Genomic DNA, 16,737 nt, shown 5'->3' on the forward strand with positions numbered 1-16,737 from the left:
TGGGCAGGGTAAGGGATGCACTGATAAACTGAGGTGTCGATGGGGACGCAACTTTGGGACCAACATTGAAACTGACCTATAGGATAGACTGTGCAGGGGGGCAGCACAGACATCCATCTCTTGCCAATATAAACTCCACTCCATTCAACTACTCCATAGATTGCACTACGACCCAGTCAGCTTCTCTAGGATATTCCCTAACACAAGTCCCAAGTGTTGGAGGAGGCGTGTGAGGGACACCAATTACTGGCATATGTGGTGGTACTGCCCAAGGGTTCAGGTCTTTTGGGACGAGGTACTTGGGTGGCTAAGGGACAAAGACGGAATAGCCCGGACAAAGTCTCCCCTCTTGGTTCTTTTTGGGTTCGAGGAGGAGGAGGGGGAATATACGAGGCTCGCCAAAATGGCTGTGTCATTGCTCCTAGCTACAAGGGCTTGCATAGCGACCAGATGGAAGACTGAGACCCCCCTTGCAAGAGTGAGTGGGTTAATGTAGCTAGGAACCTGTACGTAATGGAAAGAATAATGGCGGACTTCATGGCCTGGCAGGCACTCTTGAGATGGAATGGGCTGAATTAATTGATAAATACATTAACCAGGCTCCGTAGCCCATGTGTGTAGGATCTTGAGTTGTCCTGGGGCGGAAGGGGGAAATGAGACAATGAAGGAACTACTTGAGCCAGGCAACACACTATGAGGACTGTTAAGGGGGTGCTCACTAAGGAGGAAATGTCAAATGGTGGACTTGAAACAATGAGGAGGTGATTGGAAAGGAGGGACTACAATGCGGACTCAAAGACTTTAATTTTAATTATGTAAAGTGCCTGGAGGAACACAGGTGTGCAATATGTATAGGAGGGGCAAGTACCAGGGAACCAGGGAAGGGGGGCTAGGGGAGCTGATAGAGGAGGGGGTGGGAAGTTACTTCATGTTGTTGAATGCTTTGTGCCCCTAAGGGCTTCAGTGAATTCCATCACCTCCGGAATGTGCATTATATATTGTAATGTGGTTGAAAACTTTAATAAAATACACATTTTTTAGAAAAAAGAAACCTTTATTATGAGACCTACCCACTAGACTCTTTTGTCCTCTCCAGTCTGTTTAAAAGTAAAATAAAAACACTACTGCACATTTAAGGGGACCTATCTGATAAGATTGCTCAGATGGTTAAGCGCTCACTGATGGGATCTACGTGTGATCTGCAAGTCAAGGTTTGAATCCAAGCAAGGCCTACTCAAGATTGTATCCTTCTGAGGTAAACAAATGTGCATGCATTTCGACTGCCGGGTAATAATAATTTTATTTGAGTGTTTTATGTAAAGTGCTTTGGCAAAAGCACTATATAAATAATATATTATACATTACTAAATGTAAGCATCAATAAATCCAAGCATGGGCTCAGAATAATGTCATCATTTTAAATTAGTGTCTCTTTAAGTGTAACGTCTGTGATTCTTATTCAGCTTCATACAAGACTTTATAAAAATCACATTTAACGTGAGGGAAACCCTCATGTTTGAGGACCTAGGATATGAACACTCATGTAACAGGAAATGTCCTAACAAGCTAATGTATGTTCACTGTAGTGTGCATTACTTTTTTACATGACAGTTAATGTCCAATCATTTGCAGTAACCCCAGCAGCCAAAAAGCAACCTTTTTCTGTTTTTTTTGTGAGCTGGTAGGCCTATATGTCACTTACACATTCATTTCTTATTCTGACAGATTCAGTAACTGTTTTCTTATGGTTCAATCTGTATTGACCATCAAGTACATTGTCTGCTGCAGGTCTTGTTTTATATAGATTTACAGGTTCTGTTTTTAAGCCTCGCCTATTCTGAGCTGACATAACAGTTCAGATACATATACAAGGAAATAGCAAAACAAAAGAAAAATACACAGAAACATATTGGGTCTCAATCTGAGTCCGGCAGTAACCCTGCCGGTGCTACCAGCTTATTTCGAGTCTGGCGGCCGGGAAGTCACGCGCTGGTATATTTGTTAATCCCCATTTCCATAGAGTCCTATGGGAGTGGGGACACGGGAGCACCAGCACTGTTGCTAACCTGTGCCGGTGCTCCTGTGAAAAGTCTGCCTACTGTGACCGCTGCGCCAGGCAGGGTGAGACCTGTCGCCCACAGTGGCAGACAGACTTGTAGTTTGCCGGTCCGGAAAAGGCAAACTTATAATGAGGCCCATAGTGTAAAAACGGGAGTATGGACTCATTCAGTGTTGTCCTGGATTACCTCTGCCTGAATAACATATTCAATAGTACACAGTAAATCAAATGTAGAAAATGGGAACATATACATTTTGAGTAGTTAAATTGGACGGGAATAGCTCATGTGCCCCGAAATCATGTGAAAAACATAAACAGATAACAGCCCATAGTGTGTGCGCTAGCTCATGGTGTGAGATGCTGCTTATAGGGGGGTCTAGGAGTATTAATGACTCGTTGGATCCTATGGGTCGTCCTGGGAGTTGAATAGGGGTATAAGTGTATCATTAATGTTCCTTGATTTATGAATGGTCCTTGGACCCATCTTTGTATAAAAATCATATCCAAGTGTTTCTTTCGTCCTTGAGATATGCATGATAATCTTATTTTATACTGGCATGTCTGAAGCTGAATGAGATGGGTTTATAAATGGACTGGCAGTAAGACCAAGGCGCCATCGCTCAGCTTGCTGGGAGAAAAAATCACGAGGATTCCAATCTATGCATTTATTTAATATATATAGTAAAGACTTTGATAATGTTTTCACCAACTGTAAGGGCCACCCTCCCAAATATATCTCCTGGACACACTGCCCCCAACCCAGCTAGTGGCCATGAACCACCTTAGAAATAGCTCCCAAAAAGCTTCTCTGGGCACCCTTGCTCTTGAAAACTAGATAAGGCAGTTGAGGAGGGGAGGGAGGGTCACAGACAGGAATAAGGCAAGAGGTCTTGCAGGGAGCAGGCTGTACAGGCCATTCAAGCCAGCCACAGAGAGGGCAGGTGGCAGGGAGGCAAACACTGTGTACATAACGCAGCCCAGAAAGGGGCACAATGGGAACCGCGGTCAAGCTCCTTTTGTAGCCAGCCTGCACCCTGCATGTCGCTGCTGGAGGGTGGTGTGAGGTGTTAATTGCTGATTAAAAGGACACTAGCCTGATGGTTCCAGCACGTTAACACCAACCTTTGAATGTATGCAGGCTAAACCCTGGATACATTCAGAGGTAGCTGTTAATGAATGCACACTGCTGGCAAGGGGGTGACTAAAGAGCCCCATGTAAGGCCTGTGCTTGCGTGAAGCCTGTGGCAGTCTGTCCCGCCTGACCTCCCTCATGGGGGCCTTGAGCACTGGCAACTCTTTCCATCAGCTTGGCAGACGTTTCAGCAGCCTCTCAGCAAGAGAAGGCAGATCATGGTGGACAGCGTATCCTGACTGCCTCATGAAAATGTATATCTTTTTAGGTGAGCATAGCATAGCATAACATGTGCAATTGTAGAGTGCACGTTCACCCCCAGAGGGTATATCGACAGATAACAGATGTTTATTGTTACCCGACTTAATGGTACTCATTTCATAGATCTCCAAAGGATGAAGGGCTGATTGGACCTGCTGGGATTCAGACCTGTGACCATGAAATCAAACACAGGCCCCTGTAATGGATGCATTAGTCCACTGAGCCACAGACCCAGCCTGTTGTAATTTCCCTGACAAGAATGATTTGACTTCCTTAGACTGGATTCATATCCAACACAGGAAAACAATTGAATGCTATAGTTTCCAAATATGTTTATTGGTGAATTCTACAGTATATCTTTTAAAGTTGTTTTTTTTATATAGTTTATTACAAACCTTTAAAAGATCATGTCAACAGAAGCAAATAACTTGTGTTAACAACACCAAGCTTCAGACTTCAGCTTTATGTAAAATTACAACTCATATGGCAGTTGAAAGGAGCAGAAAGAGGCAATGAGAGTAGATACTCAAATATTCAACAGAGACGAATAGAGAGGGCAAGACAAAGCAAAAATCAAAAAACTTAGTTCTTAATGATTGGGGCCTCATGGTTCCTCGGTTGGCCACTTGTTCAATGCTTCCAAAAAGAATGTTATGGCCAATGTTAATTTTCTATCTGTTTTCTCAAATAGAACTTTCCACCAATCATCAGCAGTTAAGCTCGGTCTTTTCAAAATGATTTCCCTCAAGCACCTAGTTCTCTCTATATGCAAGGCTGTGCAGAATATAGAAAGATGTTTTAATGTTGCGTCATGTAATCCGCACAGTCTACAGGTTTTGGGAGTTACATCACTTTTTACCCACAGACGTTCGCCCTCTTTTGTTTTAAACAAGTTCAAAAGAAATTTCATATAGAGATTTCGGCGATGATGATCAGGAAATTGTTTCAGATAGTTTTGGGTTTCATTGACTGATCTTTTTGCACTAGGAATCTCTTTCATGATGTTGTGATGCCGGCTTTGTTCTTCAGTTGCGTTCCAATCACTTTTCCACAGCAGTTTTTTTACATGATTTGGGTTAGTGTGTAGGGTGTCAATGCAAGTATCCAGCTCGTTTAAGATCATTTTGCATCGATCAGCCCATAATGTTAGTACACACTGTTCATCTCCATTTTCTGCATTTTGCAAAATATTGAACTGCGGAAGAATGTCCTTGATTGTAATTTTACGGTACAAGGTAAGCATGTTTCAGCATATTCTGGCATGAATTGAAGTTAAGCTGAGTTCATACCGAATACATGCTGTGTTCCTCTAGGCAAACGTAGGACCTTTGACCAGAAAATATTTTCAAGGGTGTTCCTGTGTTGGTATGAGTAGCCTAGGGCACTTTCTGCTCCATGTATTAGCGCAGGGACGGCCTTTTGTTTATAAAAGGCAAGAACTGGTAGCAATGAATACCAACCATCTTTTTTGCTTAGAATTGTTGCTTGATTTGCTAGTTGATGGCATTTTGTTTTTATGCTTGCAACCCAACGAGTGTCATTCAAGTTTGAATTGATCCCAAATATCTGGTGCTAGATGTGGTTTGCAAGGGTTCTTTTTCAAGATGCCATCGAAATCTACTTAGCCGCCTTTTATTGTTACCTCTTAAGTCTTCCAAGACCAGGATTTCCGATTTAGAAGGGTTAATAGTTAGTCCGTTGGTCTGGGCGTATTCTTCTAGCACATTTAGTTTTCTTTGCAGACCTATAGGGGTCACATCTAGCAAGATTAGGTCATCTGCATTGGGTAGACGGCTTATATGGGATCCGTTAATTTTGGGTGGAAATGAAGCTGCACTATCAAGAGTCTGGTCAATGTCGGACAAGAAGAGGTAAAAAATAATGGAGGCCAAAGGGCATCCTTGTTTTACTCCACAGTGGGTGGATATTGGTGAGGATAGTTTACCCGACCGATCCAGCCTGATTTGGATCTTTGTGTTTGTGTGAAGCTCCCTGATGGCCATAAGTAAGCTCGAGGGGCAGTTCCAGCTGACTAATTTAGATCATAGAATCTCACGGTCAATACTATCGAAAGCATGAGAGACATCAATGACAGCGAGATAGATCCTTCCACCAGTTCGTAGTATTTCCATTTTCATGATTTTCACAATGAGGAGATTTAAGCAGCATCCAACCCCTTTTACGAAGCCAGTTTGTCTTGTGTCTAAGTGATTGGTCATAAGGCTCCATTCCGTTAGTTGATGTTGGAGGATGGTCGCATACATTTTTCCCAGCACATCAACAAGTGCAATTGGTCGGTAGTCCTTTGGATTGGCTCTATTTCCTTTTTTAAATACAGGAACAATAATTGCTCTTTTCCACGATGTCAGGGTGGAACAAGTAGCAGCGATCTTAGTGAATAGGGAGTAACAAAAGCCAGCCCACTGTTCAGCATTGCCTTTTAGGGTGAAATGTGTCAGTCCGTCAGGCCCCGGGGCTCGTGATGAGCTTATATTTCTGATGATATTCAAAATATCGCTCTTCTCAAATCTAAGTTCCCAATGTGTCACATTGGGAAGTGTTGGTTCTTTTGTGTTGCCCTTTTTACTACACAGCTGGTTATAATGAATAATCCATTCTTGTTCCGAGACCATGTTCGACTGCATAGCATGTTGGGAGCCCTCAAGTTGGTTAATAGTACTCCATAGCTCCCTCGTATTTTTGTTTGTGGGTTTTGCCAACATGGTTTCGGCATCCTGCTGAGTCATAATTGCCTTATGAGATTTCAGCCAGTTCTTATATGTCTGGATTATGTGCTTTTTGTCAATGTTATTTTGAGGATTATTTTGTTTAGAGCATGATCGAATTTGTATTCTCATCATGCGTTTTTGTTTCAGCACTCCAGATCAGATGTATGTTTAGGTTTAAATCCAGGCGTTCGTAGGCCTTGTTTCTTTTCTTGAAATTGAACCAAAAGATGATGATATTCTAAATCATCATCTTCTCTCTGTTAAGCGAATTTAAGAGATTTAACTTCATTGTCATCGAGTCTCAGTCTGATTCTACAGGAACCAGTAGTTATGTTGGGATTCCAATAGTCATAAGATTTTGTGGCCAGCTCAGAGATGCATACTTTCACCAGGTTATGATCGCTTTCAGTTTTTTCTAGTACTTGTAAGGATGAAACTCGCCAGTGTAAACTCTCAGAGACAAAATAGTAGTCTAGAATCGACTCCTGATTAATTTGCTTCCAAGTTGCTCCGGCTGGAACATCTCCTGTTGTGTTACCGTTCAACATATGCATATTTCTAGACTCCTTTTTTGCACACCATTGTGCTGCCACCTTCAGAGAGTCTATATAACCATTTAGATGAGCTGGTTTGGCTTCTATGCAGTTGATGTTTAAATCCCCACACAGCAAGATTTTCGCTAAATGTGTTTGTTCATTTATATCGTCAATTAGGTCGGTTACTAGATCAATAAAACATGCTGGTTATGTAGCTTTATGCTGCCAGTATACATTGATGACGTAAATAGGTTTGTTTCAATCCTCTATTTTGACTTCCGGAAACACAAGCGTCATCTAAATATTTGGGGAGATGTTTCTAGTTTCCATAACTTTAAAGCCTGAGCTTTTTCTTACAAGAGTTAGGAGCCCTGCCATCGGTCTCCCCCTATTCTTTTTGATGGCTGGCTTAATGGCAATTTCAAATGCATCTGAGGTTGGAAGTTCTGTTAACCAAGTTTCCTGTACACAGGCTATGTCCAAGCCTTGCAACCAATTATATTGCAGCAAATGTATGAATCCTCGGGAATTCCAGGATCCATAGTAAATTGTAGAGCTGAAAGATGAGTCCTGGCCTTAATTCAGGTTTTGTCCCATTAAGGCTGTAGCAATCCAGTTCCCCTTGCTTGCTTCTTCACCAGCATGACACTTTGGGTCATTATCTTTAATTTCTGCAGTGTTTCATGTTGTGTTAGATGCAAACGTAATTTGAATCTGTTCACCTGGCTCTGTGTCTTGTAAATTTTCATTGTGCATTTTTTTAAAGTTGTTTTGAAACAATGTAATCCATTACATGCATTTTGCAGGTTTCTGTCATTTTTCTTTTTTGGCAACACTGACTTTGTCCCTACATGTATCGGTCGTAAACGAGTATGGCAGTGAATTCGAAGGTAATTCCGCTGGACGGATTTACTTTTACCGCTGTGTTGTCCAGGGAAATTACTGCCAAATCAGGAGTTGAGAGGTGTGCAGTGGTTACACTAATTCTCTTTTAATTTCCATTACCGCCAACCAAATTGGCATAAATTCCACGGGCGGAATTAGCGTCGGGCAGAAATAGTGTCATTCAGGAAATGGGAAGTCTGGCGGTGGCAATCTTTACAGAGCCAATCCGTCCTGGATGATCCAAAGACAGAAATTAAGGGTAATATGACCCAGAGCAACAGAAAATCAAAAGTGGCAGAAATGAGCATGCGCAAGAATAAATTCAGCGAGCTACAGCTACAGGTTCTCCCTGATGAGGTAGTCAGCCATGCTGGAGATCACGGCACAGGAAGAAAACTTGCCAGAAGAAGACTGCCAACTGTGCCTCCATACGGGACATGGTGGAGACAGTGGGCACAGTCCCACATGATAGCGAGGATTGCTGTAAGAGGTGTGTGCTCTAGAACCTTGGACCGTCTTGTGTGCCTGATGGAATTGCCAATAAAGATCTCAGACCAAATAGCCAGACAAACTCACAGAATATGGAAAAGTATTTCCTTATTCTCAATTTAATAAAGCAGGGTCAACTGGCAGACATTGGAGTGATGCTTGCATACTCACACACAAACTTGGTTACACAGATGTCTTATACCCCAATATGCGTTATCTATGATGTCATCCTACGTGGCAAACTATAAAACATTAGCGGGAGGGATTGGTTAGGGGAACATGTCTACTTCTAGAATACATAGGGGTTAGTACGCCATTGACTGTCTCTTATCTCTGAGGCACGCCTTGAACTACCTCTAAATATGGTTCCATGTGTTAATGTCCCCCTAAAAATATCGGCATATAAAATATCGCCATATTTTTGCGGTGATATTAAACCATGGAACCTGCGGGGGACACCCCCGCATCCCCCATATTTTTTTAAAGGGAGCGGGGGACACCCCCGCAACCTCAGTCCCATTTACCCCATAAATTATCCCCACCGATAATATCACCTATAATCTTACCACACGACCATATACATGGCGATATTATTGGTGGGGATAATATTACCTGATACCCTAAATATGTATAATACTGATTATAGCTAACAAAATGGCAGCAGATTGGTCGATGCAACACTGTATAGCAGGTTCCCCATAGACCCACTGATTGGTTGGTATTTGGTTGCTCATGCTAATTTGAGGACAAATATAGGACTCTTCACTGAAAACATTCTCCACCCCCCGTGAGGGCTCATCCAGCCATCCATGAATAGTTCAGAATCTTGGTTCCCTTTTAGGAGCTATCTGCTCTCCTGCAACCAAAAGTTGCCTCAGCCACTGACTCTACTCCACATCTTTTAAAGACCTTTTTCATTGAACTTGCCTTTGGTGCTGAAAATATTGCCTGTGCAGCCTGGCTTCCACATCTAGAGTGCCAACTTTTCATTGTAAAGTCTGTGGCCCTCATTACGAGTTCGGCCGGTAGCCATGCCGCTGTTGGCGGCATGGCTGCCGCAGAAATCGAGTCCGGGTCCTCGAATGAGGACTTACCGGGCCATTCCGAGTTCGGATGGTCCGGGATTTCCTCCCTCAAGGACCCGGACACGGTCCTTCCCCATTCTCATTTCAGCCCCCATATGGCTGAATGGGAATGGGAGAGGGAGCAAACAACGGGCCATAACGAGATGGCCTGTTGTTTGCTCCCTCTTCCCCTCGCGGGACCCGGTAAGCACGCCTGGTTTTCCCAAGCATGCTTACCGTGTCCCGCGAGGGGACCTCGTAATGTGGCGGAACAGGTTGAACGACGCCGTCACCTTTTATGGCGCCGTTTAACCCATTCCGCCAGGGTCGTAATGAGGCCCAGTATATCCAGTGTCATGTCTTACAGGTAAAAGTTATAGTATTTTTGATTACATGTGTGTGTTTTTAGTTTAATCAAATTCTCCTATATTTATAGAACCTTGATTGGACAATTATTTTATTTTAGTACCACAGTACTACTGCTGTTTTGGTGCTTCTGTGCTATCCACCCCCCACCCGAAGAGTATATGTAGCCTGCCCGCTGCCAATGTTACCACAAGAGGCAAAGAAGATATACCTGTCAGGCTGGCCTTTTTCACCTTTGCGATTTGGGTTAACTGCTGGTTTAGTGTTGGCCTGAGTAGGAGTTTTATCCACTACTCATCCCTGTACTCATGCAGAGAGCGGTAGTCATGTAGTCACACCAATACACATAGAAGCTGACTTGTTACCCCAGATGTGGGTCACACATCCCACCAGGTTAGTAACCTTATCCTGGTGTCTATGGGTCCAGATTGCCCACGTGCACCTCCTAGAAAAGCAAACCAAGAAATGACTAGCTCAGCCTAACATCAGTTATAACCCAAGACATATCATGAACCATGACCCAAGAGAGTACCATAGGAAAAGTCGGGGAAACGCCTTGAACCTAGGATTCCTTTGAGGCTGTCCATCTGGTTAACTGGTGGAGGCCTGTTTATTAAGACCCTGATCTGGCAGTAACTAAGAGACACCTTTGATCCAGTCTTTTCAAGCTTCAATCTTCAGCAAAGAGTGCTTTGGCAGTTTGAAGAAAAATTAAGGCGACATCCAGAAGGGCTCAAGCAGGATGCAAAGACCAGCCCAGCGCAAGGGGGATATCATGTTGCAGGGCAAAGTCCTTATCGAGCCTTCCCTTTTTTTAAACATTTTTTATTGTGTGTGATTAAAAAACTTTAACCTTTACAACATTCAATGAAAATTAAAACAGTTCACACATTAAATATTCAACAATTGCAATAACACCAATCATTACAACTTATATATATATCCTGCACAAATTCGTCATACTCAAAAACATATAATAATTCATTTACATCATAAATGTCATAAAATCACTTTAAAATTTGAAAAATCAAGTCCTCACCATAAAAGCTAGTCCATGTGACTACAATCATCTCAATTACAATGTTTTAAACTTCTCAAAAATCCTGTAATAGCAATACCCACTGACGTAGTCTCCCAAACACCACTTCCAGAGCGATGCACAGTCAATAAACGCTTCACTGTGGAGTAACCTACTAAAAAACAAAGTGCTTAGTGCAGTCAGTACTCTACACTGAATCAATTGATGTCTTAATGTTTCCCGTTCTAATGTGACTTTGCAGGATCAGCAACAGACTTCATCCAGAGAGATAAATTTACAACGTAAAAGGATTTCCCCAGTTAGAACAAGATTCCATCTGAATCAGGACAATTCTTCTCTATAAAGTAGATTTGGAAAGATGTTCAAACATGATGCCACAACTCCAAGTTGTTTATGCTCCCAATTAAGATGAGATAAAGTAGGATACTCATGGAATTTGCTCAGTATAGAACAACAATCAACCTGATATAAGGTGGATTTTATCTGCTCCCCAAGATCCCTTTTATTTTTCCCAATCTCCATAAGAATATTTTCACATTGTTCACTCGTTTTTTTCAATTCACATTCATTATTACCATAGAACGCGACTCTTAATTCTTCATAGAGTGTTTTACCAAGGGTCAATAGCCTCCATTTCACTCTCGCCTGCAAGGACCTCAGACCTAATTGGTTCCATGTAATAATGTCCCCGCAAAAATGTCTACTGACTAAAAAGTTGCTGTTTTTTGCGGAGACATTATTACATTGAACATGAGGGGGACACCCCCACAACCTCTGTTTCTTTAGTTTTTTAAATGGGAGCAGGGGACATCCCCGCAACCCGTCCACATACATAATTTCACCATATATAATGTCACCAATGGCTTTTCCCGGTGACATTATGTATGCAGACATTATGTATGGGGACATTATTACCTGATACCACCTAATTCATAAGGAATGGTGTCCAAAGGTACTGCGTTTGGAATTATCAAGACCTTACGCCAAATTAAGGCCTCATCTTTATCAAAGGAACTCAGAATGCCAGGACAAAGTAATTCTACCCCATACATTATTTTGCAAATTACTTACCTCCTAGAACCTCAAAGATGGTTTAATTCAGAATCTTCCATACTTTTGATTAATCTTAGCCATCAGATTCAAAAAGATGTGTGCCTTATATTTCAACAGGCAATCCATTAGTACTTTGTGAGAGTAACTACATATCGGAAAACCAAGATAAACTACGTTATTCTCCTCTGTTAAAGTATCCTTCTGCAATCGCACACTTAAATGGTACTGTGAGAAACCTGAGGGTATCGTGACACCTACTCCCCTTGGATCCTCTTCTCAGGTGGACAGGGAAAGGCCATTGCTTTTGAATCCGGACCCTGGGGGTGGAGATACGAGGGAGGATCAACTGGGAGGAGAGTCCTTGGCGATTGGGGATAGGATATCTGCAGGCGAGACATGGTATCCCCCCTTTTCTAGTGACAACCAGACTTCCCCTTCCCTAGACTTTATAAACTGTTGCAAATCATCTTACCTCATTGTTCCCCCTTCAGACCATTATAGTACTGATTATGTACTAAAGGGGGGCGTCGTGGCTGTGATAGTCAAAAAATTGCAACTCATTTAAATGCAAATGGATTCAACTGTGTCAAACAATTCCAAAGCAGACATAACTTTTTGCCTAGTCCTGGACAGACGTACATTATACAAACAAAGAAGCACTCTTGTTTTAGTAGTACCTTGGTGCAGCTTTTAATATTGCTGCCACCTTTATTATTTTGCGTCGTCACGGGATAGCTTAGCTTTATCCCTATGTAAACATATGCAATTCAAATAAGCAAACAGAAAAGTGGACAATGGGTGCAAAAGAAATAGTCCACAAACCTTCTTACATTCTTACATAATCCAAGGTAAACAAATGAGTACAAGGACATGTATCTCAAATAAGACCAGGAAAACACACTCATGGTTAATATTCTAATACATGTTGGTGTCCTGTTAGTACATTATTATCTTTATCTGATATTGACAACCAGGAAGAGCATATATGTTGTAGCTATTCTAGGTGAAAGACCTTGGATAGGTCTGCCAAAGCCAAGCTTAAGGGTGACCCTATAGTTGGTCGACGTCAGGAAAATGAATCTAAAATTGAGACACGAGGGCATCGGATGGTGCACCGGTCCTCATGTTTCGGCTTTGTGTAGATAACAGCCTTCTTCTGGAGCCAGGCGTGGTCTTCCCTATAACAATGTGAAGGGGAGGTAGATTCATAGATTTAAAATGACTGCAGAGTGCAGTTGGTGAATTAAATGTACTTAATCTGTATACACAGTAATACAAAAATTAATTCAATAGCTAGTTTTCACTGATTTCCAGGACTCCACTGACCTCACAAGGGACTGAGTCCGGGGTGTGCGCCTGCTGGCTGGTGGTAGGTAATGGTGTGTGACCCCGACAGTATGTCTCAAATCCACATGATTCACAGTGGTGGGATGGATCTGGAGGCAAAAAGGAAATAAGCCTGTCAGAGATTGGCAAATGGGTGCAACTAAGTACATTACTGTAACCTGTAAGAGTAAGGAGCCCTAAGATTTAATTCATAATATCAAGTACCTTCAGGCCATGGTACGCAGTGTATTATAGTACTGAGTTGTGGAAGAGGTGACTAGGGGTAGTGCATAGTAATTCTATCTCACCACTCTAGTGCTGAGACGAGGAGGAGACCTGAGGACTGTTGTGGGGGTCAGACATGTCACAATAACTATGGTCCGGCAATGAGACTTAAGAGCTCACACCTGCAACCTGTTAATAGGTTGCAGGTGTATAAAAGAAGAAGAAAGCAGCAGAAGGACAGACAGGAGAGCACAGTAATCCAACTTGGAGCAAGCAGAGTATGGGCGGGTGAAAAGGACGCTGACTGAAGAGAAGCCGGAAAGACGCTGAGGCCAGAGCATGCTGAGGCAGGGGGCCTCATTACGAGTGTGGCGGTAAGGGGTTAACGGTGCCGGTGAGGATGCCGGTGTCGTTAACCCCTTACTGCTGCATTACGAGGTACCTTAGCGGGAGCCGCTAAGGGACCAGGAAGCTAATAACGGTCCCGTTATTAACGGGCCCGTTATTAGCTCCCTCCCCATTCCCATTGAGCCCTATGGGGGCTCAAATGGGAATGGGTATGGGTTTTTTGAATGAGGAATTACCGGGTCCTCCAAGAATGGAATGACCCAGTAATTCCTCATTCAAGGAACACGGACCAATTTTGGAGGCAGCTATGGCGCTAATAGCACCATGGCTACCTCCAAACTTGGAATGAGGCCCAGGGTCTGGAGCTGAGCACAGCCCATTCCTGTGTGTCCCCTGTTGGGAGTGGGGAGTGGGGAACACAGAGAAGCCGACAAACACTCCCGGTACGGTATGGATGAAGCAAATGCTGCTCCCAGAGCTCTGCGGAAGAGAGCAGAGCCAGCAAGAACCCGAGAGCAAAACCAGAGCGCCCGGAGGAGCAGCCGTACACCAGAGAATGACAGGGAAGCATCACTCAGGCCGGGGTGCTCCAGGGCCATGGTGTGTGCAATGGCAGGTGCCATTCAGGTGAAAGTTATGGAAAAGGGGACTGGGGACCCAAGCTGAACTATTGAATACTGAGCACATTCTCACGCATGCAATGGAGTTTTGAGTGTAATGGAAAAGGGGTCTGGAGACGCAATATGAAATATTGTATACTGAACAAGTTGGCAAGAACGCAAGGAAATTTAAATGCTGAACAAAGGAAAAGATATGAGACTATCACTCGAATGAAACAGAAAGCAATGTGCAATTGCGAATGAAGTGAATTTAAAGAGATTGAAATTGCGAACAATGTGAAACAAATAAAAAGCAAAACACTATTGGATAGGTGGTTAGCAGGCGAAATACCACAAAGGAAGGTATGTGAAAGTCACATGTTGATAAAGGCAAGAAGATACCAAAGTGAACCAGAAGTATATTTGGACGTGTGACACAAATGCAGAAAGGAAACCTGTGTTGTCAAGGAAGTCCTGTGAGAAAGAATGAACTATTTTAAAGTGGCATGGATTAACGGTTGCATGACCTCTGGTGGCTGTACTGTGTGGTCCGATAACTGCACCTAGACTGAGGAGCCCTTACTTGGAGTAAACCAAAAGAAGTCTAGAGGCTGAGGCTGGCCAGCCTAGATTGTTCAAGTGACAGAACGAGAAGGCAAACTAAACAAGTGAATGTGACTGTGAATTTGAAACCCGTGGAACTGTGTTGAACTTGAGGAAGTGAACCCCGAGACTCTTCTGTGGAACTGTGTTGAACTTGTGGAAGGGAACCCCGAGACCATTTTGGTGAACTGTGTTGAACTTGGAGAAGGAAACCCCAAGGCCATTTTTGTTGGACCTTTCTCGAACTTGGGGAAGGAAGCTAAGTGACCTATGATTGACAAAAACGTTGAGAGATATCCCCTCAGCCAGCCTTACCGACCAGGGGACATACAGATCTATCCATGTGTGGATGAAGAGCCGCAGGCCATGATCAGAGACACCTGCATGGGCAGCCTGGATTAGAACACAGAGAAGCCATGTTGCTGACGTCGTTAGAGACACCATGACATAGCAGCGTTAGACATGAAGCACAGATGCCATCCACACTTCGGGATACACTCGAAATCATGAAGAACATGAGCATACAGTTCTATAGTTAGGGGACAGATACATATACATACTGTCATTGCTTTTATTATTTTTGCCATTAGCCAAATGCCTCAACGGAGAGACCGCAAGGCGCAAGTGATCCTGAGCAAAGCTTGCAGATGCTTAAATGCAAATAACCCTATCGAACTGCAAGAGCACCTATGGAACCTGACAGAGCCAAGTGTGACTAACCTATGGAAATGTAGTTCAGTATGGACATAGTAGAAACTGCATTATAAAGTTTAGGAAAATTACAGCAGGCCTCAGACCTATGAGCAAGAGACCGATTAAGGCTGGACAGAGAGCAAGATGTGTGGGACAGGACCCGCAGCCAAGGTCAAGAGATATGGATGACATTCCCATCCCCAGATGACAAAGGGACCAGCTGCAGAAAATACTAATAAATCCTCATCATTCAGAGCTGAAAAGCTGAAATTAATGGTCTCTGAACACTTGATGCAGCCGAAGCAGACAATGGACAGCGATTAGCGGTGGGAAAGGAGAGCCGGCCCCAGGCTGCCAGACACAGACCGCAACAAGTATGCAACAATGTGCAACAAGTGTTGCGCCTGACAGGAGAGCACTCTCATAAGGCAAAGGTGGTGCACACAAGTTACAATACAGACACATAATCATTCTCATTACCTTGAAGAGGTACACAGTGAGCTGAGAACCTTTTCGGGTCCCAGGACTAGGGACGTCAGCTCTAGCCAATCACAGTTTAGTACCCTAGGGGTGGGTAGCCACAGGCAACAACTAATGGTAAGCCCACAACACGGCAACAATGTTTTAGTTAGTGGATTGGGGATGGAACAGGCCAGCCACCTGACATGCGAGAACCAGTAGAATAACCTCTATAATGTCCTATATCGGTTATAACATACTCAATACCCAATCACTTGGCCCAATAGGTTTTCTAGCGCAGGGCCCAGGTTGTGATGAAGTGCAGATGCCATTTGGGAGTAAAACCAGCCTGCAAGCCGAGGGAGAGTGAGATGTGCATAAATATTCTCTGTTCTTGTGCTGATCCCTGTTGGTTTTGTAAGTAATAAACTGCAGTTTTAACTTGCCATTGACTGAGTCCTCTGTGTATCCTGGGGAAGCATGGTCTGCCCTCCAAGTCTGCAAACTTCCAGTGTCCCTCTGGCATACCTGGGGGGTCGTCACCAACAGATTGGTAGCAGATTGGATGGTTGGCTGCGCCAGCCCGGCACCATGTTGTCTCCTCTGCCGCCGAACCTGAGAGGCTGCAGGACTATCGCATATTTCGAAAAGACGGGAAAATGCATGCCCGTGGAAAGGCCGTCAGGAGCCAGTTGGAAATCATCCTGCCCGAAGTCAGCGAGGAGTCCAGGCAGACCAGGACACTGAAGTGAGCACCTTCTGGGGGAGTCAGCAGCCGAGCAATGCCAGCAGACCACAGAGTGTAAGTATTGACCCAATCTAACGGCAAGTGTGGCTATGATGGAGGGTATAAAGCATTGCGGAGTATTGT

The sequence above is a fragment of the Ambystoma mexicanum genome, chromosome 2p, assembly GCF_040938575.1.
Source record: "Ambystoma mexicanum isolate Mex_15411 chromosome 2p, UKY_AmexF1_1, whole genome shotgun sequence".
NCBI lineage: Eukaryota > Metazoa > Chordata > Amphibia > Caudata > Ambystomatidae > Ambystoma > Ambystoma mexicanum.